The sequence below is a fragment of the Lepidochelys kempii genome, chromosome 2, assembly GCF_965140285.1.
Source record: "Lepidochelys kempii isolate rLepKem1 chromosome 2, rLepKem1.hap1, whole genome shotgun sequence".
In the NCBI taxonomy this organism is placed as follows: Eukaryota; Metazoa; Chordata; order Testudines; family Cheloniidae; genus Lepidochelys; species Lepidochelys kempii.
Genome location: NC_136381.1, coordinates 109,398,167 through 109,420,995, shown reverse-complemented (window position 1 = coordinate 109,420,995; position 22,829 = coordinate 109,398,167). Strand labels below are relative to the sequence as shown.

Genomic DNA, 22,829 nt, shown 5'->3' with positions numbered 1-22,829 from the left:
TGGAACTATGGTGTGCACATGCCCATGTGGTGGTGGTTGTGAAAAATGTGGGGCTCTCCTGGGAAGTGGTGTTGTCGCTCACAAGACCAACCTTTTACATACCAACTCCATCCAGGTAAATACTCCCTTTGATGATGTTTTAGCTACAAGTTGTAAAGCTTCTGTTGGGTAAAATTTCTTTGTAGTGGCTGTCAGAGCAAAAAATAGAAAGATATTTTGAAAAAAATCTTCAAGCGTCAGGAAAATCCAGTATTGTAATTGATGCTGAATGTTGCACGATTTCGGTTTGCATCATTTCTAGGTAGCACGGTTTTTTCTTGCGGAACAGGCTGGGAGCATTCTTTACTTTAAGGAAACATGTAGACATGGGGAAGAGGTAAAGTTCTGTCAAGGATTAGGAACTGGCTAAGGGACAGAAAGCAAAGAGTGGGAATAAAAGGTCAGCTTTTAACATGGCAGGGAGTTCACAGTGGCCTGCCCAATGCTGAGTGTTCCAGGAGGGCAGTGCTGAGGATGAGGCATGTAATCAGCATTTTCAGAAACCCTCTGCAATCATTCAGAAGCTGCTGACTTAGTTTTTGGTTCAGATTCTGGTCTCCCATAAGGCTGCTTTATGCCACTCTGGTTTAAGAAAGAGTATGTGCAGGTTTGCTGTATCTTGCACCAGGGAACAAGTTGGTGCCCAGCAGGCCGCAGACTGAGATTGCCAATTTTGGGCACCCCAAAACTGTGCCAGGTGCAGCCTTGCTGGTCCCCACGATCTGTCTCCTTGCATTTATCTGGAGAGCATAACCAAGGGAGCAGAAATTGCAGCAGCTGCTTAAATCTCTTCACAGAAATGGATCACTCCCACTTACTGAGGATGGGTTCTCCAGCAGGGAGCCAGGGGGCATGCTTGCCCATTTTCTCCATGTTGTTTCAAATTAAATTAAAAACAAAACCTGTCAATAATTAACAAAGCCTGAGATATTTGTAAAGCCAGATTTGTCTAGCTGCTTTTTTAGCAAATCACAATGGATTTCCTGCCAAAATTATTTTTCCCTCCTCTGGAATAAGTGATGCACTGTGAAATTAAAAAAAACTACTGGAAAAAAAATGAGGTTCACAAAGGGTTGCCGTTTTCAGTCTTTTCTACCGCCAGTGGGAGATATGCCTTATAAAAGAAAGGGCCTACTCCTACAATTTATTATGGCTTTGGGTCCCCCTTACTGACTGAGTTATAATAATACCCAACTCTTATCTAGTTCTTTTCATCAATAAGTCTCAAAGCCCTTTACAAATGAATGTGGTATCATTACTCCCATTTTACAGAGGAGGAAACTGAGGCACGGAGAGGTAAAGTGACTTGCTCAAGTCACCAACAAAACCAGGAATAGAGCCTTCAGAGTCCCAGTCCGGAGCTCTATCTACTAGGCAGCGCTGACTTAGTGCCATTGTCTTCAGTGGGACTACTTGTGAGTGTAAGCGTTTGCAGGACCAATCCCTTACATCCGTACTTAATGGAGGGCCTGATTCTGCAAAGTGTTGATGGCATCCTAAGAAGTACTGAGCTCCCTCAGCTTTCATAGGCTTTAGTGGGAACTGAGGGCTCTCAGCGCCTCTCAAGAGAATATTAGTATGTTGTAATAATGGGCCCTGTCTCCTTAAACCTTATTGCTTAGCCAGTATGGGTACCTACATTTGTATTCATGTAAACTAAATTTAGTGCCAAATCCACCAGCCCTTCAGTAAAATGCCTTGTCGAGTAATGGATGTTTTGCCTGACTCATGGGTGCATACGTTGTTCTGTAGTTTGTTTGTAATAGCTGATGCACTTGTTATACTAGGAAAGACAGAACACAAGTATTCTCTAAAGCTTGAGCCCTCTCCCTCTGAAATCACTAGGAGTTTTGCCAGAAGAGCAGGATTGTATGTAGTTATGTATTTAATGGAGAAAACATTTCATGATGGCCCCTGATCCAACTCCATTGAAATCAGTGCGAGGCTTCTCATTGACGTCGATGGGCATTGGATCAGACTATACAACAGCATTGGCATTGCACAGTTAAGCACTCAAAATTCAGGATATGTTAAAGTTCAGATTGAATGTACAACCTGTCCCTTTGTGTTTTGATAGCATTTAATTACATGATCACATACTAGTTCTCCTATGATGCAATAAAACATGCTACAATGAATCTTAAAGTCACACATATATATTTAACATCTTCTAATTATTTTTCTCTTGTATGCTTACACTAATGTCATTGGCATAGCCTGGTATCTCTTTGTTAATTTAGGATGGAATTTTCCAAAGCACCTAAGTGACTCAGAAGGATAAATCCCTTTGAAAATTAATGTAGTTGCTTTTGGTGCTTTGAATATCTGACCCTTGGACTTTCTGAAAATCTTGTTTTATATAAACCTCCTAAAACATTTGGATGCCCATCTCCAATTAGAAATTAGTGGCAATTGGCTGTCAACATCCCCTAAGCAGCTTTGAAAATCCCAACCTAAATCCTTTTCTCTCTACAGTATGTATTTTAATAATTGTGTCCTATCACATATAGTTGGTTTTACTAACACAGCCATTGCATGTGTTGTTCCAACACTGCTTCTTTTACCACATTATAAAAATACAACAATGCCTGTGATATCATTACACCTCTTTCACTGATACACCAATTGCAGCATGCAAATTTCTCAGCACGTTAGATAACCTATATCCAACATATCAGATGGAATTGACTGGAACTACATTAGCTATTCATTCTCAAGGATTTATTTTATGACTAACCATGAAAATTGCTATGGAAGAAATTATTTCAATCTGTTGTTTGTTCTTCATCCTCCATCCACTGTGAGGAATTTCTTATTGCTCTCCTGCTGGTTGGCTGCTACCACAGGCAGCACTATAAAATCAAACTGTGCAATATCCATACAGTAACAAAGAATTGTTCTGTTAGCCCCAGTGGTGACAATTTTAGGAGGTATTTAGATGGGCTGAGTACTATGCTAAAAAGTAGCCAATCTTCATCTCAGCATCCGTGTTCAATCTGAATCATATACATATCTAGTTGCTCATGTATTATTAGTATTGACATTGGTGTTTATTATTAATCTGAACCTCTGACAAGAGGATATTTTTCTGCTTCTAAGGGATCCCCCTAATAATATGTTGATGTCACAGGCCTTCCCCTGTTGTACACCTCATATACTTCCTTATATTTCCCATGTACTGTAGGTTCAAGTCCCAACAGCATCCAGCAAATTTGTTTGTGCCATTAGTCACATCCTGTTTATGTCATCGATATTGTCTTTTATTCCTTACCATTTAAACTAGAGGAATCGGACCCCTTTTGTCCACTTTCTTTTTAATTGTGATGTAATTTGTCGTCTTTAGCGTGTTTAATGAAAACATTACAATATGGTTACACTTAGTTGTCAGTTGTACGGGGACAAGGAAAAAATGTAGTGAGGATTTAAAAAAAATTGGTTTACTACTATTAGTGCATTGTTTCATTACTAGGGCCCTACCAAATCACAGCCACGAAAAACACGTCACAGACTGTGAAATCTGGTCTTCCCCTGTGAAATCTGGTCTTTTGTGTGCTTTTACACAAGACTATACAGATTTCACAGGGGGAGACCAGAGTTTCTCAGACTGGGGATCCTGACCCAGAAGGGAGTTGCAGGGGGTTGGAAGGTTATTTTAGGGAGGTCGTGGTATTGCCACCGTTTCTTCTGCACTGCCTTCAGAGCTGGATGGCCAGAGAGTGGCGGCTGCTGACTGAGGGCCCAGCTCTGCAGGCAGCAGCACAGAAGTAAAGGTGGCAATACCATACCATGTCATCCTTACTTCTGTGCTGCTGCTGGCAGCGGCTCTGCTTTCAGAGCTGGGCTCTCCAGCTGCCCAGCTCTGAAGGCAGTGCTGCTGCCAGCAGCAATGCAGAAGTAAGGGTAGCAGTACCGCAACCCCCATTAAAATATCCTTGTGATCACCTCACAACTGATTTTTGGGTCAGGACCCCTACAGTTACAACACTGTGAAATTTCAAATTTAAATAGCTGAAATCATGAAATTTAGGATTTTAAAAATCTTATGATCGTGAACAATTGACCAAATTGGACGGTGAATTTGGTAGGGCCCTATTCATTACTAGAGACAATACTGAATCAGGTCCCTACTATGAGCTGCTTTTTGCATCGTAACCAACCAGTGATTCCCCTACCCTGCCCCATCTCATTGACTTTCAATGAGACTTAGGCTCCAATGACCCAGATCCTTACAGATATTTAGGCCTCTAACTCTCATTGATTTCAATGGGTCCTAAGTCTCATTTGAAAATGGGAATTAGCTGTCTGAGTCACTTGCAGGACCACAGTGGAGAAATGCCAACGTATCTTGAAAAATTTGGGCCAAAGTGACTTACCCAATGTCACACAGGAAGTCTGCGGAGGAACAGGGACTTGAATCCAGGTCTCCAGCCAGTTCCCTACCCCCTGGACTATCCTTCCTCATTCTTCTGATCTGGAAGAAAAGTGAGACGGTTCCTCATGAACAGAGCTAATTGGTTTATAGTGCTGCATATGGTGATTTTACTCAGTACCCAGATGCTTCTGGCTCGGAAAGAGACACTTTGACTTAGCATACACCTCAACTCTTCAATTTTTTATCTAGTTTTCTACATTTATTTTTCATAGAATCATAGAATATCAGGGTTGGAAGGGACCTCAGGAGGTCATCTAGTCCAACCCCCTGCTTAAAGCAGGACCAATCCCCAATTAAAACAACAGCCAGGGCTTTGTCAAGCCTGACCTTAAAAACTTCTAAGGAAGGAGATTCCACCACCTCCCTAGGTGACGCATTCCAGTGTTTCACCACCCTCTTAGAGAAAAAGTTTTTCCTAATATCCAACCTAAATCTCCCCCACTGCAACTTGAGACCATTACTCCTTGTCCTGTCATCCACTACCACTGAGAATAGTCTAGATCCATCCTCTTTGGAACCACGTTTCAGGTATTTGAAAGCAGTGATCAAATCTCCCCTCATTCTTCTCTTCTGTAGACTAAACAATCCCAGTTCCCTCAGCCTCTCCTCGTAAGTCATGTGTTCCAGTCCCCTAATCATTTTTGTTGCCCTCCGCTGGACTCTCTCCAATTTTTCCACATCCTTCTTGTAGTGTGGGGCCCAAAACTGGACACAGTACTCCAGATGAGGCCTCACCAATGTCGAATAGAGGGGAACGATCACATCCCTCGATCTGCTGGCAATGCCCCTACTTATACATCCCAAAATGCCATTGACCTTTGTCATAAATATAAAGGGAAGGGTAAACCCCTTTGAAATCCCTCCTGGCCAGGGGAAAGCTCCTCTCACCTGTAAAGGGTTAAGAAGCTAAAGGTAACCTCGCTGGCACCTGACCAAAATGACCAATGAGGAGACAAGATACTTTCAAAAGCTGGGAGGAGGGAGAGAAACAAAGGGTCTGGGTCTGTCTGTAGTCGTCTTGGCCGGGGACAGAACAGGAATGGAGTCTTAGAACTTTTAGTAAGTAATCTAGCTAGGTATGTGTTAGATTATGATTTCTTTAAATGGCTGAGAAAAGAATTGTGCTGAATAGAATAACTATTTCTGTCTGTGTATCTTTTTTGTAACTTAAGGTTTTGCCTAGAGGGGTTCTCTATGTTTTTGAATCTAATTACCCTGTAAGATATATACCATCCTGATTTTACAGGGGGGATTTCTTTATTTCTATTTACTTCTATTTTTTATTAAAAGTCTTCTTGTAAAACACTGAATGCTTTTTCATTGTTCTCAGATCCAAGGGTTTGTGTTTGTGGTCACCTATGCAAATTGGTGAGGCTTTTTATCCAACATTTCCCAGGAAAGGGGGGGTGCAAGTGTTGGGAGGATTGTTCATTGTTCTTAAGATCCAAGGGTCTGGGTCTGTAGTCACCTAGACAAATTGGTGAGGCTTTTTACCAAACCTTGTCCAGGAAGTGGGGTGCAAGGTTTTGGGAAGTATTTTGGGGGGAAGGACGCGTCCAAACAGCTCTTCCCCAGTAACCAGTATTAGTTTGGTGGTGGTAGCGGCCTGTCCAAGGGGTAATATTTTGTACCTTGGGGAAGTTTTGACCTAAGCTGGTAAAGATAAGCTTAGGAGGTTTTTCATGCAGGTCCCCACATCTGTACCCTAGAGTTCAGAGTGGGGGAGGAACCTTGACATGGTGGCACAGTGGTGGGATTAACCTGAAATCATTTTGAGATCCAGTTGAGATTTTTTGAACTAGAAATACAGATTTTAAAAAGGAATTTTTAGGAAGTCCAGAAGGCAGCTTTGAAACTGAAAGCAGCTTGGTTTCTCTCTGCTTTGTGGCCAAGCAGAGACAAAAGGGGATTATCTTGTGAATTGCAGGTTTTCTTTGCCTGGAGGCAGGGTACTTAACTCCTGCAGGGAAATTCACAGTCTTCCAACCCAGAGGTTTTTTTTTTTCTTTTTTTTCTTCCTAAAAGTAAATAGGGGGTGTGTGCTCTACCCATTTGCCTGGAGACAAAAGTGGCAGGGTTTTTTTTAGGATTTTGATTTTTTTTTTGTTTTACAAGGAGCACAGGTTTGAAAAGAAATTTTTTTTCTTCTTTGGGCTGGGTAAGCAGGTTTCCAAGTAGTTGGAGGTTTTTTGCTTTAATTTGGGCCCAGAGCAGAGACAAGGGAATTGTCTTTTTCTGTAGGCTGACAATCACTATCAGAGAATAGGTATTCTATTCCAGCACAGCAAAATTTTACAGCCAAGTTTTGTTTGTTTATTTCTAAACCTCAGCTGTAAAGTTAGTTAAAAACAGAGAGGTTAGAATGACCAAATCCTCAGCTCGACTACAGCTGGAATTAGCCAAATTTCAGGCTGAGGAAAAACAAAGGGAACATGAAAGACAGATAGAACTCATGCGGCTGGAGAAGGAGGTACAGGAGGCTGCCCACAAGAGGGAAATGGAGGCAAGGAAGCATGTGGAGGAGGAGAAGGAAAAAGAGAGGAAGCATGTGGAGGAGGTGGAGAGGATAAAGGCCCAGCAGAATATACCAACAAACCCAAGCAATCCTTCTCCAGGTACCACTTCCCATCCCAGAAAGTTCCCCACCTACAAGGCAGGTGATGATACTGAGGCCTTCTTAGAAAACTTCGAAAGGGCCTGCCTTGGGTACAGCATCTCTACTGACCAATACATGGTAGAGCTGAGGCCGCAGCTCAGTGGACCCTTAGCTGAGGTGGCAGCTGAAATGCCTAAAGAACACATGAACAAGTATGAACTGTTTAAATCCAAGGCGAGAGTCAGAATGGGGATAACACCCGAGCAGTCTCGTCGGAGGTTCCGAGCCCTAAGGTGGAAACCAGACATGTCATTTACCCGACATGCCTACCACATTGTAAAACATTGGGATGCCTGGATATCAGGAGCAAGTGTTGAATCTCCAGTAAATTTGCCCTTCCTAATGCAAATGGAACAATTCTTAGAGGGTGTTCCTGAGGAAATAGAAAGATACATCCTAGATGGGAAACCCAAAACTGTAATTGAGGCAGGAGAGATTGGAGCCAGATGGGTGGAGGTGGCAGAGAAGAAGAAAACTGGTCGCAGTTGGAGCGGAGACCAGAAGGGACCACCCCAGACCACACCCTATTACCGGGGGCCGCCCGAAGCCCCACCTACCTCCCAAAGAACCCTCCAGACCCCTTATCGTCCCACCACCCCGTTCTCCAGCAACCCTCCTCGTCCCAGTGACCCGTCAGCTGGACGATGTTTTAAGTGTAACGAGCTGGGGCATGTAAAGGCCAACTGCCCCAAGAACCCCAACAGATTACAGTTCATTGCACCGGAATCACACCAGAGGTCCACAGGCCCAGATACCTCCCAGATACCCTTGGAGCGGAGGGAAACTGTGAGTGTGGGTGGGAAGAAGGTCACCGCGTGGAGGGACACCGGAGCACAAGTGTCAGCTATCCATGCTTCCTTAGTGGACCCCAATTTAATCAACCCAGAGATCCAAGTGACGATTCAACCCTTCAAGTCCAACTCTTTCAATTTGCCTACAGCCAAGTTGCCTGTCCAGTACAAGGGCTGGTCAGGAATGTGGACTTTTGCAGTCTATGATGATTATCCCATCCCCATGCTGTTGGGGGAAGACTTGGCCAATCATGTGAAGCAGGCCAAGAGGGTGGGAATGGTCACCCGCAACCAGGCTAAACAAGCCGTGAGGCCTAGCTCTGTTCCGGAAACTTCTATCAGGACCCAGTCAGAGGTGATGGACCTGGACCCCAGGCCAATGTCTGCAACAGCAGTAGTGGATCCAGTCCCAGAGACCCAGACGGAACCAGTCCCAGAACCGGAACCAGCCAAACAACCAACACCAGACCCCGTGTCAGCACTGAATCCAGTACTTGCAACCTCAACACCAGAGGGCCCCACCGAACCTGAACTGGCAGCAGCCGATAACCCTACACAAGAGGCTCAGCCGGAGCCTGAATCCCAACATAGTGCACCAGCGGAGAGCGGTTCACAGTCAACAGAAACAGCTCCATCCCCTATATCGCTTCCAGAGGGACCAAGCCTAGGTCCACAATCCCATGAGGAACTGATGTCTCCAGCATCAAGGGAACAGTTCCAGACCGAACAGGAAGCAGATGAAAGCCTCCAGAGAGCTTGGACGGCGGCACGGAGCAACCCACCGCCTCTCAGCTCTTCTAATCGATCCCGGTTTGTTGTAGAAAGAGGACTTTTATACAAGGAAACTCTTTCTGGGGGACACCAGGAAGACTGGCATCCTCAGAGACAGTTGGTAGTTCCAACTAAATACCGGGCCAAGCTCTTGAGCTTAGCCCATGATCACCCTAGTGGCCATGCTGGGGTGAACAGGACCAAAGACCGTTTGGGGGGGTCATTCCACTGGGAGGGAATGGGCAAGGATGTTTCTACCTATGTCCAGTCTTGTGAGGTGTGCCAAAGAGTGGGAAAACCCCAAGACCAGGTCAAAGCTCCTCTCCAGCCACTCCCCATCATTGAAGTTCCATTTCAGCGAGTAGCTGTGGATATTCTGGGTCCTTTTCCGAAAAAGACACCCAGAGGAAAGCAGTACATACTGACTTTCATGGATTTTGCCACCCGATGGCCGGAAGCAGTAGCTCTAAGCAACACCAGGGCTAAAAGTGTTTGCCAGGCACTAGCGGACATTTTTGCCAGGGTAGGTTGGCCCTCCGACATCCTCACAGATGCAGGGACTAATTTCCTGGCAGGAACTATGAAAAACCTTTGGGAAGCTCATGGGGTAAATCACTTGGTTGCCACTCCTTACCATCATCAAACAAATGGCATGGTGGAGAAGTTTAATGGAACTTTGGGGGCCATGATACGTAAATTCGTAAATGAGCACTCCAATGATTGGGACCTAGTATTGCAGCAGTTGCTCTTTGCCTACAGAGCTGTACCACATCCCAGTTTAGGGTTTTCCCCATTTGAACTTGTATATGGCCGTGAGGTTAAGGGGCCATTGCAGTTGGTGAAGCAGCAATGGGAGGGATTTACACCTTCTCCAGGAACTAACATTCTGGACTTTGTAACCAACCTACAAAACACCCTCTGAACCTCTTTAGCCCTTGCTAGAGAAAACTTACAGGATGCTCAAAAAGAGCAAAAAGCCTGGTATGATAAACATGCCAGAGAGCGTTCCTTCAAAGTAGGAGACCAGGTCATGGTCTTAAAGGCGCTCCAGGCCCATAAAATGGAAGCATCGTGGGAAGGGCCATTCGTGGTCCAGGAGCGCCTGGGAGCTGTTAATTATCTCATAGCATTCCCCACCTCCAACCGAAAGCCTAAGGTGTATCATATTAATTCTCTAAAGCCCTTTTATTCCAGAGAATTAAAAGTTTGTCAGTTTACAGCCCAGGGAGGAGACGACGCTGAGTGGCCTGAAGGTGTCTACTACGAAGGGAAATGTGCTGGTGGTGTGGAAGAGGTGAACCTCTCCATGACCCTTGGGCGTATGCAGCGACAGCAGATCCAGGAGCTGTGCACTAGCTACGCGCCAACGTTCTCAGCCACCCCAGGACTGACTGAACGGGCATACCACTCCATTGACACAGGTAATGCTCACCCAATTAGGGTCCAACCTTACCGGGTGTCTCCTCAAGCTAAAACTGCTATAGAACGGGAGATCCAGGATATGTTACAGATGGGTGTAATCCGCCCCTCTGAAAGTGCATGGGCATCTCCAGTGGTTCTAGTTCCCAAACCAGATGGGGAAATACGTTTTTGCGTGGACTACCGTAAGCTAAATGCTGTAACTCGCCCAGACAACTATCCAATGCCACGCACTGATGAACTATTAGAGAAACTGGGACGGGCCCAGTTCATCTCTACCTTGGACTTAACCAAGGGGTACTGGCAGGTACCGCTAGATGAATCTGCCAAGGAAAGGTCAGCCTTCATCACACATCTCGGGCTGTATGAATTTAATGTACTCCCTTTCGGGCTGCGAAATGCACCCGCCACTTTCCAAAGACTTGTAGATGGTCTCCTAGCGGGATTAGGAGAATATGCAGTTGCCTACCTTGACGATGTGGCCATATTTTCGGATTCCTGGGCAGACCACCTGGAACATCTACAAAAAGTCCTTGAGCGCATAAGGGAGGCAGGACTAACTGTTAAGGCTAAGAAGTGTCAAATAGGCCTAAACAGAGTGACTTACCTTGGACACCAGGTGGGTCAAGGAACTATCAGCCCCCTACAGGCCAAAGTGGATGCTATCCAAAAGTGGCCTGTCCCAAAGTCAAAGAAACAGGTTCAATCCTTCTTAGGCTTGGCCGGTTATTACAGACGATTTGTACCGCACTACAGCCAAATCGCTGCCCCACTGACAGACCTAACCAAAAAGAAACAGCCAAATGCTGTTCAGTGGACCGGAAAGTGTCAGAAGGCCTTTAACAAGCTTAAAGCGACACTCATGTCTGACCCTGTACTAAGGGCCCCAGACTTTGACAAACCGTTCCTAGTAACCACAGATGCATCCGAGCGTGGTGTGGGAGCAGTTTTAATGCAGAAAGGACCTGATCAAGAATTCCACCCTGTAGTGTTTCTCAGCAAAAAACTGTCTGAGAGGGAAAGCAACTGGTCAGTCACTGAAAAAGAATGTTATGCCATTGTCTACGCTCTGGAAAAGCTACGCCCATATGTTTGGGGACGGCGTTTCCACCTGCAAACCGACCATGCTGCACTAAAGTGGCTTCACACCGTCAAAGAAACTAACAAAAAACTTCTTCGGTGGAGTTTAGCTCTCCAAGATTTTGATTTCGACATCCAACACATCTCAGGAGCTTCTAACAAAGTGGCTGATGCACTCTCCCGTGAAAGTTTCCCAGAATCAACTGGTTAAAATCGTCCTTGAGATGTGGAAAATATTGTTAGTCTTTATGTACTTGGTAGTATATTTAGAGATGCATGTGTCTTATTAACTCTGTTTTCCTAGAGCTCCAGGAAGAAATCCCAGCCAGTGTTTCACCCTAGCTGAGATTTGGGGGGCGTGTCATAAATATAAAGGGAAGGGTAAACCCCTTTGAAATCCCTCCTGGCCAGGGGAAAGCTCCTCTCACCTGTAAAGGGTTAAGAAGCTAAAGGTAACCTCGCTGGCACCTGACCAAAATGACCAATGAGGAGACAAGATACTTTCAAAAGCTGGGAGGAGGGAGAGAAACAAAGGGTCTGGGTCTGTCTGTAGTCGTCTTGGCCGGGGACAGAACAGGAATGGAGTCTTAGAACTTTTAGTAAGTAATCTAGCTAGGTATGTGTTAGATTATGATTTCTTTAAATGGCTGAGAAAAGAATTGTGCTGAATAGAATAACTATTTCTGTCTGTGTATCTTTTTTGTAACTTAAGGTTTTGCCTAGAGGGGTTCTCTATGTTTTTGAATCTAATTACCCTGTAAGATATATACCATCCTGATTTTACAGGGGGGATTTCTTTATTTCTATTTACTTCTATTTTTTATTAAAAGTCTTCTTGTAAAACACTGAATGCTTTTTCATTGTTCTCAGATCCAAGGGTTTGGGTTTGTGGTCACCTATGCAAATTGGTGAGGCTTTTTATCCAACATTTCCCAGGAAAGGGGGGGTGCAAGTGTTGGTAGGATTGTTCATTGTTCTTAAGATCCAAGGGTCTGGGTCTGTAGTCACCTAGACAAATTGGTGAGGCTTTTTACCAAACCTTGTCCAGGAAGTGGGGTGCAAGGTTTTGGGAAGTATTTTGGGGGGAAGGACGCATCCAAACAGCTCTTCCCCAGTAACCAGTATTAGTTTGGTGGTGGTAGCGGCCTGTCCAAGGGGTAATATTTTGTACCTTGGGGAAGTTTTGACCTAAGCTGGTAAAGATAAGCTTAGGAGGTTTTTCATGCAGGTCCCCACATCTGTACCCTAGAGTTCAGAGTGGGGGAGGAACCTTGACAACCTTCTTGGCTACAAGGGCACACTGTTGACTCATATCCAGCTTCTCGTCCACTGTAACCCCTACGTCCTTTTCTGCAGAACTGCTGCCTAGCCATTCGGTCCCGAATCTGTAGCGGTGCATTGGATTCTTCCGTCCTGAGTGCAGGACTCTGCACTTGTCCTTGTTGAACCTCATCAGATTTCTTTTGGCCCAATCCTCCAATTTGTCTAGGTCCCTTTGTATCCTATCCCTACCCTCCAGCGTATCTACCACTCCTCCCAGTTTAGTGTCGTCTGCAAACTTGCTGAGGGTGCAATCCACACCATCCTCCAGATCATTAATGAAGATATTGAACAAAACCGGCCCCAGGACCGACCCTTGGGGCACTCTGCTTGATACTGGCTGCCAACTAGACATGGAGCCATTGATCACTACCCGTTGAGCCCGACAATCTAGCCAATTTTCTACCCACCTTATAGTGCATTCATCCAGCCCATACTTCTTTAACTTGCTGACAAGAATACTGTGGGAGACAGTGTCAAAAGCTTTGCTAAAGTCAAGGAACACCATGTCCACTGCTTTCACTTCATCCACAGAACCAGTTATCTTGTCATAGAAGGCAATTAGATTAATTAGATTAGTCAGGTATGACTTGCCCTTGGTGAATCCATGCTGACTGTTCCTGATCACTTTCTTCTCATCTAAGTGCTTCAGAATTGATTCCTTGAGGACCTGCTCCATGATTTTTCCGGGGACTGAGGTGAGGCTGACTGGCCTGTAGTTCCCAGGATCCTCCTCCTTCCCTTTTTTAAAGATGGGCACTACATTAGCCTTTTTCCAGCCGTCCGGGACTTCCCCCAATTGCCATGAGTTTTCAAAGATAATGGACAATGGCTCTGCAATCACATCCGCCAACTCCTTTAGCACTCTCAGATGCAACGCATCCGGCCCCGTGGACTTGTGCACGTCCAGCTTTTCTAAATAGTCCCGAACCACTTCTTTCTCCACAGAGGGCTGGTCACCTCCTCCCCATGCTGTGCTGCCCAGTGCAGTAGTCTGGGAGCTGACCTTGTTCGTGAAGACAGAGGCAAAAAAAGCATTGAGTACATTAGCTTTTTCCACATCCTCTGTCACTAGGTTGCCTCCCTCATTCAGTAAGGGGCCCACACTTTCCTTGACTTTCTTCTTGTTGCCAACATACCTGAAGAAACCCTTCTTCTTACTCTAAACATCTCTTGCTAGCTGCAACTCCAGGTGTGATTTGGCCTTCCTTATTTCTCTCTTGCATGCCTGAGCAATATTTTTATACTCATCCCTGGTCGTTTGTCCAATCTTCCACTTCTTGTAAGCTTCTTTTTTGTGTTTAAGATCAGCAAGGATTTCACTGTTAAGCCAAGCTGGCCGCCTGCCATATTTACTATTCTTTCTACACATCGGGATGGTTTGCCCCTGTAACGTCAATAAGAATTCTTTAAAATACAGCCAGCTCTCCTGGACTCCTTTTCCCCTCATGTTATTCTCCCAAGGGATCTTCCTCAGGGAACTGATGGGCGAGTCAAAGTCTGCTTTTCTGAAGTCCAGGGTCTGTATTCTGCCGCTTTCCTTTCTTCCTTGTGTCAGGATCCTGAACTCGACCATCTCATGGTCACTGCCTCCCAGGTTCCCATCCACTTTTGCTTCCCCTACTAATTCTTCCTGGTTTGTGAGCAGCAGGTCAAGAAGAGCTCTGCCCCTAGTTGGTCCCTCCAGCACTTGCACCAGGAAATTGTCCCCTACATTTTCCAAAAACTTCCTGGATTGTCTGTGCACCGCAGTATTGCTCTCCCAGCAGATATCAGGGTGATTGAAGTCTCCCACAAGAACCACGGCGTGCGATCTAGTAGCTTCTGCGAGTTGCCGGAAGAAAGCCTCATCCACCTCATGCCCCTGGTCCGGTGGTCTTTTCTTGATGGGATATTAATTTCCCTCTTCTCTGACTGAGCCCAGAGCCTATCTTTACCTCTCTTTACAAACTATCATTCTGCACCCCGTTTGCCCACTCCTCATATCTTCTTCTTTCCCCACAAAAGTGTTGGTAGGAAAGTACTGCTGATCTTGCTGGGAAACTGATAGAATATTCCACTCTCTTCCAAGCAACACTTGTTGAGATGCGGAGCAGTTAGAATACCTGCTGCTATTTACAAACTCGGCCAATAATGTTGCACTCTCTACCTGTACAAGTAGAAATATAGGACGATGGGAACAGGTCCCCCGAGGATGAATGCTGGGAAATTTGATTTAGCGAGAGAAATCCACTTGCCAAGGGAAAGAATAGGAGGTTGAAGAAATCATTTGCTCTCTGACTGCCCTCAGCCACTTAGGTATACAACAAAGATATTCCTTATTGCTCCTGCCCAGGCACTTTGGAGATATGAGATGGACGATTCCAATCTGGCATCATTCCACTCCAATTACCCACTATTTTTATATAACTTTTTAAAAATTTAAATAGATCAGGAGACTCCTTTTAGTAAGTTGTGTTTGTCTTGGCAAACTCTTTATAACTCTGAAAATCTCAAGCTATTTTAAAAATTAATCCTTAATATGAGCTTCATGTAGCTGCTAACAGAAGAATCAGCCAAATTCATCCCTTGTGTAACTTCAGTGAGTTTCCCCAGGGATGTATATATTTTGTTGGATTTGTCCCACTCATTCTCTTTCCTAAAGACAAAACCAGTAAAGCATGTTTGTATTTTGTTAATGCAATGCATTCCCTGTATATGGTATATATTTAATCCCCCGCATTTTTCTTCATTGGTGACCATTTCACATGCTCGTTAATATTAATTATTTTCATATTTATATATCTGTACAATTATGAATAATTCCATTTTTAAATGCCATTAAAATAATGTTAAGTTTGCATTGAGAAGCACTCAGAAGTCTGAAAATTCTACATTTAATTTTGTCCTTTGCCCATCTGCAGCTCCATGTTTTATGTGGGTCTGTTGCAAAACTGGTATATAGAGGTTGTGGCCACTATTCCAGCCCAGCAGCTGGAGTGGAGACTATGGGAGGTGGGGGCAAGAAGGAGGACGATGCAGCAGCCTTATATGCTATCCCTGGACTGGGGATGGATAGGCAGGGTTCGTAAGGAGCACCCTCTTCATTGAATGCAAACATAAGTATATCATACTGCATGTACTGTTCCATCAGTGCATTATTAGGATTCCTCTCTGGAGTGATGGGTCCATCAGGGATCAGGAAATGTGCAACTTCAAACTGTATACAGAATGAGCACTGGTTCCAAAGGAGTCTTGCCTAATTCTATACAGATCATATTGCACTTGCATCTAAACCTCAAGAGTGAAATTCCACTCAACTTTCTTATGCAAAAACATCCCAGAAAGTAGTTACCAGTGGTTCACAGTTATGCTCGAAGAGCATAACGGTTGGGGTCTTGCAGGGATCAGTTCTGGATCTGGTTCTGTTCAATATCTTCATCAATGATTTAGATAATGCATAGAGAGTGCACTTATAGAGTTTGCGGATGATAGCAATCTGGGAGGGGTTGCAAGTGCTTTGGAGGATAGGATTATAATTCAAAATTATCTGGACAAACTGGAGAAATGGTCTGAAGTAAATAGGATGAAATTCAATAAGCACGAATGCAAGAAACTTAGAAAGGAACAATCAAATTCCCACATACAAAATGGGAAATGACTGACTAGGAAGGAGAAGTGCAGAAAGGGATCTGGGAGTCATAGTGGACCACAAGCTAAATATAAGTCAACAGTGTAACACTGTAGAAAAAAAAGTGAACATCATTCTGGGATGTATTAGCAGGAGTATTGTAAGCAAGACACGAGAAGTAATTCTTCAACTCTACTCTGCACTGATTAGGCCTCAACTGGAGTATTGTGTCCAGTTCTGGGCACCACATTTCAGGAAAGATGTGGACAAACTGGAGAAGGTCCAGAGAAGAGCAATAAAAATGATTACAGGTCTAGAAAACATGACCTATGAGGGAAGATTGAAAGATTGGGTTTGTTTGGTCTGGAAAAGAGAAGACTGAGAGGGGACATGGTAACAGTTTTCAAGTACATAAAAGGTTGTTACAAGGAGGAAGGAGAAAAAGTGTTGTTCTTAACTGCTGAGGATAGGACAAGAAATGATGGACTAAATTGCAGCAAGGGAGGTTTAGGTTGGACATTAGAAAAAACTTCCTAACTGTCAGGGTGGTTAAGCACTGGAATAACTTGCCTAAGGAAGTTGTGGAATCTCCATCATTGGAGATTTTTAAGTGCAGGTTAGGCAAACACCTGTCAGGGTTGTCTAGATAATACTTAGTCCCGCCATGAGTGCAGGGGACTGGACTAGATGACCTCTCGAGGTCCCTTCCAGTCCTATGATTCTATGCACTGGGCAATTTGAACATGAAGAGAGTGTACACGTGCAATGCCAATGAGATGTTGGGCAATCATTAGTTTAAAAAAAACCCTCTTGTTACTGTATAAATGAAAAACTTTGGATACATAGTATTTATATTGGGTTGTTAAAGTTATCTACAAAGACATTAAAAATGAACTACAAGTATTCACACAACCAAAAGAGACAGTTGTGACTAGGGACCATGTATGTGCCAAAGTTCAGATGGAAGCTATTCCCATTGACTTCAATGGATGTTTGATGAGGCCCAAACACTTTTGGTGGATAGGCAGTTAATGTTTGTTCTGGCTGTAATATTGCTTTTAAATGCTCTGTATTGCAATGCCTGGATACAACACTAACGACTGCACTAGAAACTGTGGGAAGAAAGATATTTTTATGTTCTTGTAACCTGACTAAAAGTATTCCATTTTTAGGTCTGTGGATAACATTAAATGCCAAAACAATAAAAAAGAAGAAGAAATGCATTAGCAGAAAGACAAAAGAAATCTCTATCCAAGAGGACAATTATGTTTTAAAAGAGATTCAAGTTAAGTTTTGGTGAGGGTCAAACTCGGATTTTAGTGCCAGTCACATTACAATGCAGTTCTTATTTGCAGATTTTAGAGGTGTTTATTTCTCTGCGCCAAGCTCAAGAGGGATGAGAGAAGGTGAATCATGTTTCCTACACCTGAACAAAACTGCAGTGCTAAGCCCATTTGGCATATGAGCCCATTAGGCTACACACTGCAGTCACGACTCTCCAATGAAAACATGTTGCTTTCTTCTTGTCTCAGTAGTGGCTGTACTTTTCTACCAGGAGGTTTATTTCTGGGTACTCCATTTGTGGTTCTCTAACATCATAAAAGTCCCTTCGGGAACCTACTCCAAAGGACTGCAGGCTACTTTGAATAAAGTTCATCAGGAAGCCTGATGACTCTTGTCTAGGGTTGAAAACTGTGAGGGCTGAATGTTCTCTTTCATCTGTCCAGATCCTCAGCTGATGTCAATTGGTGTCTCTCCACCAGTTTCACACAGATCCCATCATCTGTAGGTTTCAGCAGAGCTGGTTTTGGTACACAGAAATTCACCTCAGTTCAACCCCTTTTTTTTTTTCTCATCCAACCAACACCAACACTAGGATGAGAGCTGGCTTCCTTAGGAGATATTTTAATAAGGTAGCTTCATAAAGTCAGAAACATCACAAGAATAGCTGTTCTCAGAGCATTTTGCCACTGCAGCTTCTGATCAAAACCTAAAAGGGCAGTGTCATACAAAAATGGTCTTAACAATTAAACAAAGTATTTCCATTCTCAAAGAGAGCTACTTCAGTTTGAGTTTGGGGGGATGGTTTGGGATGACTCTTATTTGGATGGATTCATCCATTCTGAGTCATGGCATGGATTCTGGCCACAGTGTCCCCTGTGGAAGTGTGTGTCCTATTTTTATTTTGAGGTTATTTTAATTCCCACTTCATATTCTTGTGCTTTCTCATAAGTAGAGTTTATCAGAATATTTACCCTGCTCCTGCTGTTTTGTTCTTTTCCAGTCAGCTACATTTCTGAGGTGCAGCTACATGGAAGAGCATGGAAATGCCTCCAGAGTAATCTGGCTGACAAGACAAATAGCAAGAGTAAGGAGTGAACACAAACAGGGACGTTTTTAGAGACTGTGCTAGTGAATCAGTCCAATCAGTTGCCGTGGGTGACACATTTGAACAAATTGAAGCTGACACAGTGAATAGTTTGACTGGGGGAAGTATAATTTTGGATTAAGAGTGAGCACTTTTAATCTGTCAGTGGTGGCACTCTTATACTTGTAATTGAAAGAGCACAGCACTGGTTTTGCTCCAGATGTCAATCATACCCATTCATCCTTTTGATCACTGATCAGTTCACAATCTACTCTGCATGTTTTAATATCCTTCTGCAGGTAATTTCTGTACAATTGCTCTCTATAAATACATCAGAGGGATAAATAGCAGGGAGGGTGAGGAGTTATTTTAAGTGCCAGAGTGGACACAAGAGCAAATGGCTATAAACTGTCCAACAAGTTTAGGCTCAAAATCAGATGAAGGTTTCTAACCATCAGAAGAGTTTCAGAGTAACAGCCGTGTTAGTCTGTATTTGCAAAAACAAAAGGAGGACTTGTGGCACCTTAGAGACAAACCAATTTATTTGAGCATGAGCTTTCGTGAGCTACAGCTCACTTCATCGGATGCATACTGTGGAAACTGCAGAAGACATTATATACACAGAGACCATGAAACAATACCTCCTCCCACCCCACTGTCCTGCTGGTAATAGCTTATCTAAAGTGATCATCAAGTTGGGCCATTTCCAGCACAAATCCAGGTTTTCTCACCCTCCGCCCCCTCCCCCCCCACACACACACAAACTCACTCTCCTGCTGGTAATAGCCCATCCAAAGTGACCACTCTCTTTAAAATGTGTATGATAATCAAGGTGGGCCATTTCCAGCACAAATCCAGCTTAGAAAAGTCCAGCTTGGACTCTCCTGCTGGAAATGGCCCAACTTGATGATCACTTTAGATAAGCTATTACCAGCAGGAGAGTGGGGTGGGAGGAGGTATTGTTTCATGGTCTCTGTGTATATAATGTCTTCTGCAGTTTCCACAGTATGCATCCGATGAAGTGAGCTGTAGCTCACGAAAGCTCATGCTCAAATAAATTGGTTAGTCTCTAAGGTGCCACAAGTACTCCTTTTCTTTCATTAGAAGAGTGAAGTTCTGGAACAGCCTTCCAAGGGGAGCAGTGTGGGTAAAAACCTAACTGGCTTCGAGACTGGGCTTGATAAGTTTATGGAGGGGATGGTATGATGGGGCTGCCAACAATGGCATATGACTACCAGTAGCAAAAATCCCCAATGAACAGAGACAGCACAATACATGGGAATGACTCTGCATTACTACAGAGAATTATTTCCCAGGTATCTGCCTTGTGGGTCTTGCTCACATGCTCAGGGTCTAAGTGATTGCCATATTTTGGGTTGGGAAGGTATTTCCACACAGCACAGATTGACAGAGACCTTGGGGGGTGGGGGGGTGAGTTCACCTTCCTCCACAGCATGGGGCAAGGGTCAATTGCAGGTTTAAACTAGTGTAAATGGTAAATTCTCTGTGCCCTGGTCTACACTACGAGTTTAGGTCGTATTTAGCAGCGTTAGATTGATTTACTGCTGCACCCATCCACACGACGAAGCCATTTTTTTCGACTTAAAGGGCTCTTAAAATCAATTTCTGTACTCCTCTCCCGATGAGGGGATTAGCACTGAAATCGACCTTGCTGGGTCGAATTTAGGGTAGTGTGGTCGCAATTCGATGGTATTGGCCTCCGGGAGCTATCCTAGAGTGCTCCATTGTGACCGCTCTGGACAGCACTCTCAACTCAGATGCACTGGCCAGGTAGACAGAAAAAGGCCCGCGAACTTTTGAATCTCACTTCCTGTTTGGCCAGTGTGGCAAGCTGCAGGTGAGTGCAAATCTCATCAGCAGAGGTGCCCATGATGGAGTCCCAGAATCGCCAAAGAGCTCCAGCATGGAGCGAATGGGAGGTATGGGATCTGATCGCTGTATGGGGAGACGAATCCGTGCTATCAGAACTCCATTCCAAAAGACGAAATGCCCAAACATTTGAAAAAAAATCTCCAAGGGCATGAAGGACAGAGGCTATAACAGGGACCCGCAGCAGTGCCGCATGAAACTTAAGGAGCTCAGGCAAGCCTACCAAAAAAACAGAGAGGCAAACAGCCGCTTGGGGTCAGAGCCCCAGACATGCCACTTCTATGATGAGCTGCATGCCATTCTAGGGGGTGCAGCCACCACTACCCCATCCCTGTGCTTTGACTCCAATTATCATGCAACAGGGATGCACATTTTGGGGACGAGGAAGATGAGGAGGAGGAGAAGGAGGTTGAAGATAGTGCACAGAAAGCAAGCGGAGAAACTGTTTTCCCCGAGAGCCAGGAACTGTTTCTCACCCTGGACCTGGAGCCAGTACCCCCCGAACCCACCCAAGGCGGGCTCCTGGACCCACCAGGCAGAGAAGGGACCTCTGGTGAGTGTACCTTTGTAAATATAATACATGGTTTAAAAGCAAGCGTGTTTAATGATTAATTTGCCCTGAAGACTTGGGATGCATTTGCGGCCAGTACAGCTACTGGAAAAGTCTGTTAACGTGTCTGGGGATGGAGTGGAAATCCTCCAGGGACATCTCCGTAAAGCTCTCCTGGATGGTCACTCCTCATGGTCACCTGGTTGAAATAGGGTAATATTATTAAGGGGACATTCAGAGGTGGCCATTCCTGCTGGGCTGTGTGCCTGTGGCGGAAAAGAAATACTCCCTGCTATTATTCACATGGTGGGGGGAGGGGTGAAGTGATCATCCCAGAGAATTGGGTGTGTGTGTGGGAGTGGGAGGGGGATTTAGTTGGGTTTGTGCTGCATGTTAACCCGAAAACCGCAGCCCCTCCTTTTAAATGGCCAACCCATTTTAAATGGCCAACCCAACGGGTGCTTGGTATGGGAAAGGAGAGCGCTGCTGTTTGAAACCATTCCCACACGTTATTAAGGTTAAAGAAGCCAAAAGACTGTAGCTTACCATGGCTGCCTGCAAGCTGAATTCTGTTGCCCAGTCCTGCGTGTGTGATCTCTCACACCAAACCAGCAGACCCTCAATATAAGAGGCAAAATGTGACCTTGTACCAACAGCACATGTGCTATGTTAACAGCAAGGTTCAACATGAAAGAGTCTACCCATTGTTCTCTAAAATGTGTTTTTTTTAAATACTACTCTCCCTTTTTTTCCCTCCTGCAGCTGCAAATGTTTCAGCGCTCACACTATCATCTCCATCCCAGAGGCTAGGGAAGATTAGAAGGCAAAAAAAACGCACTCGCGATGAAATGTTCTCTGAGCTCATGCAGTCCTCCCACACTGAAAGATCCCAGCAGAGTGCGTGGAGGCAAGCAACGTCAGAGTCCAGGAAAGCACAATATGAACGCGAGGACAGGTGGTGGGTTGAAGATGATAGGTGGCGTCAGCTTGTTGACAGAAGGCAGGAAACAATGCTGAGGCTACTGTCGGATCAAAGTATATGCTCCAGCGTATGGTTGAGATGCAGGAAAGGCAGGAGCACAGACCACTGCTACAGCCCCTGTGTAACCAACTGCGCTCCTCCCCAAGTTGCATAGCCTCCTCACCCAGACACCCAAGAACGCGGTGGGGGGGCCTTCGGCCACCCAGCCACTCCACCCCAGAGGACTGCCCAAGCAACAGAAAGTTGGCATTCAATAAGTTTTAAAGTGCAGTGTGGCCTTGTCCTTCCCTCCGCCCCGATCCCTCCTGAGCTACCTTGGCAGTTATCCCCCTATTTGTGTGATGAATTAATAAAGAATGCATGCATTTGAAACAACAATGAATTTATTGCCTCTGCAAGCAGTGATCGAAGGGGGGGGGTGGGGAGGGCGGTTACAGGGAAGTAGAGTGAACCAAGGAGGCAGGTTTTCATCAAGGAGAAACAAACAGAACTTTCACACTGTAGCCTGCCAGTCATGAAACTAGTTTTCAAAGTTTCTCTGATGCGCACTGCACCCTCCTGTGTTCTTCTAACCACCCTGGTGTCTGGCTGCGTGTAATCAGTGGCCAGGCAATTTGCCTCAACCTCCCACCCCGCCATAAACATCTCCCCCTTACTCTCACAGATATTGTGGAGCGCACAGCAAGCAGTAATAACAATGGGAATATTGGTTTCGCTGAGGTCTAAACGACTATGCACTTTTAAATGTCCAAATGCACATTCTACCACCGTTCTGCACTTGCTCAGGCTGTAGTTGAACAGCTCCTGACTACTGTCTAGGCTGCCTGTGTATGGTTTCATGAGCCATGGGAGCAAGGGGTAGGCTGGGTCCCCAAAGATAACTATAGGCATTTCAACACCCGCAATGGTTATTTTCTAGTC

At 44.8% G+C, this 22,829-nt stretch overlaps 1 long non-coding RNA gene across 10 annotated transcripts in view; it reads left to right on the top strand.

The window, feature by feature from the left end:
* The window catches only part of LOC140906942 (uncharacterized), a 201,276-nt gene extending 179,011 nt beyond the window's left edge, over nt 1–22,265 (top strand). For 9 of the 10 annotated variants that reach the window (XR_012157307.2, XR_012157306.2, XR_012157301.2 and 6 more), the window contains 2 exons: nt 20,739–20,929; nt 21,689–22,265. This is a non-coding gene — a long non-coding RNA (uncharacterized LOC140906942). Of the gene's footprint in view, nt 1–18,402; nt 18,487–20,738; nt 20,930–21,688 lie in introns of all 10 variants that reach the window. The other variant, XR_012157300.2, reaches the window with a different exon arrangement.
* Nucleotides 22,266–22,829: the final 564 nt, after the last annotated feature.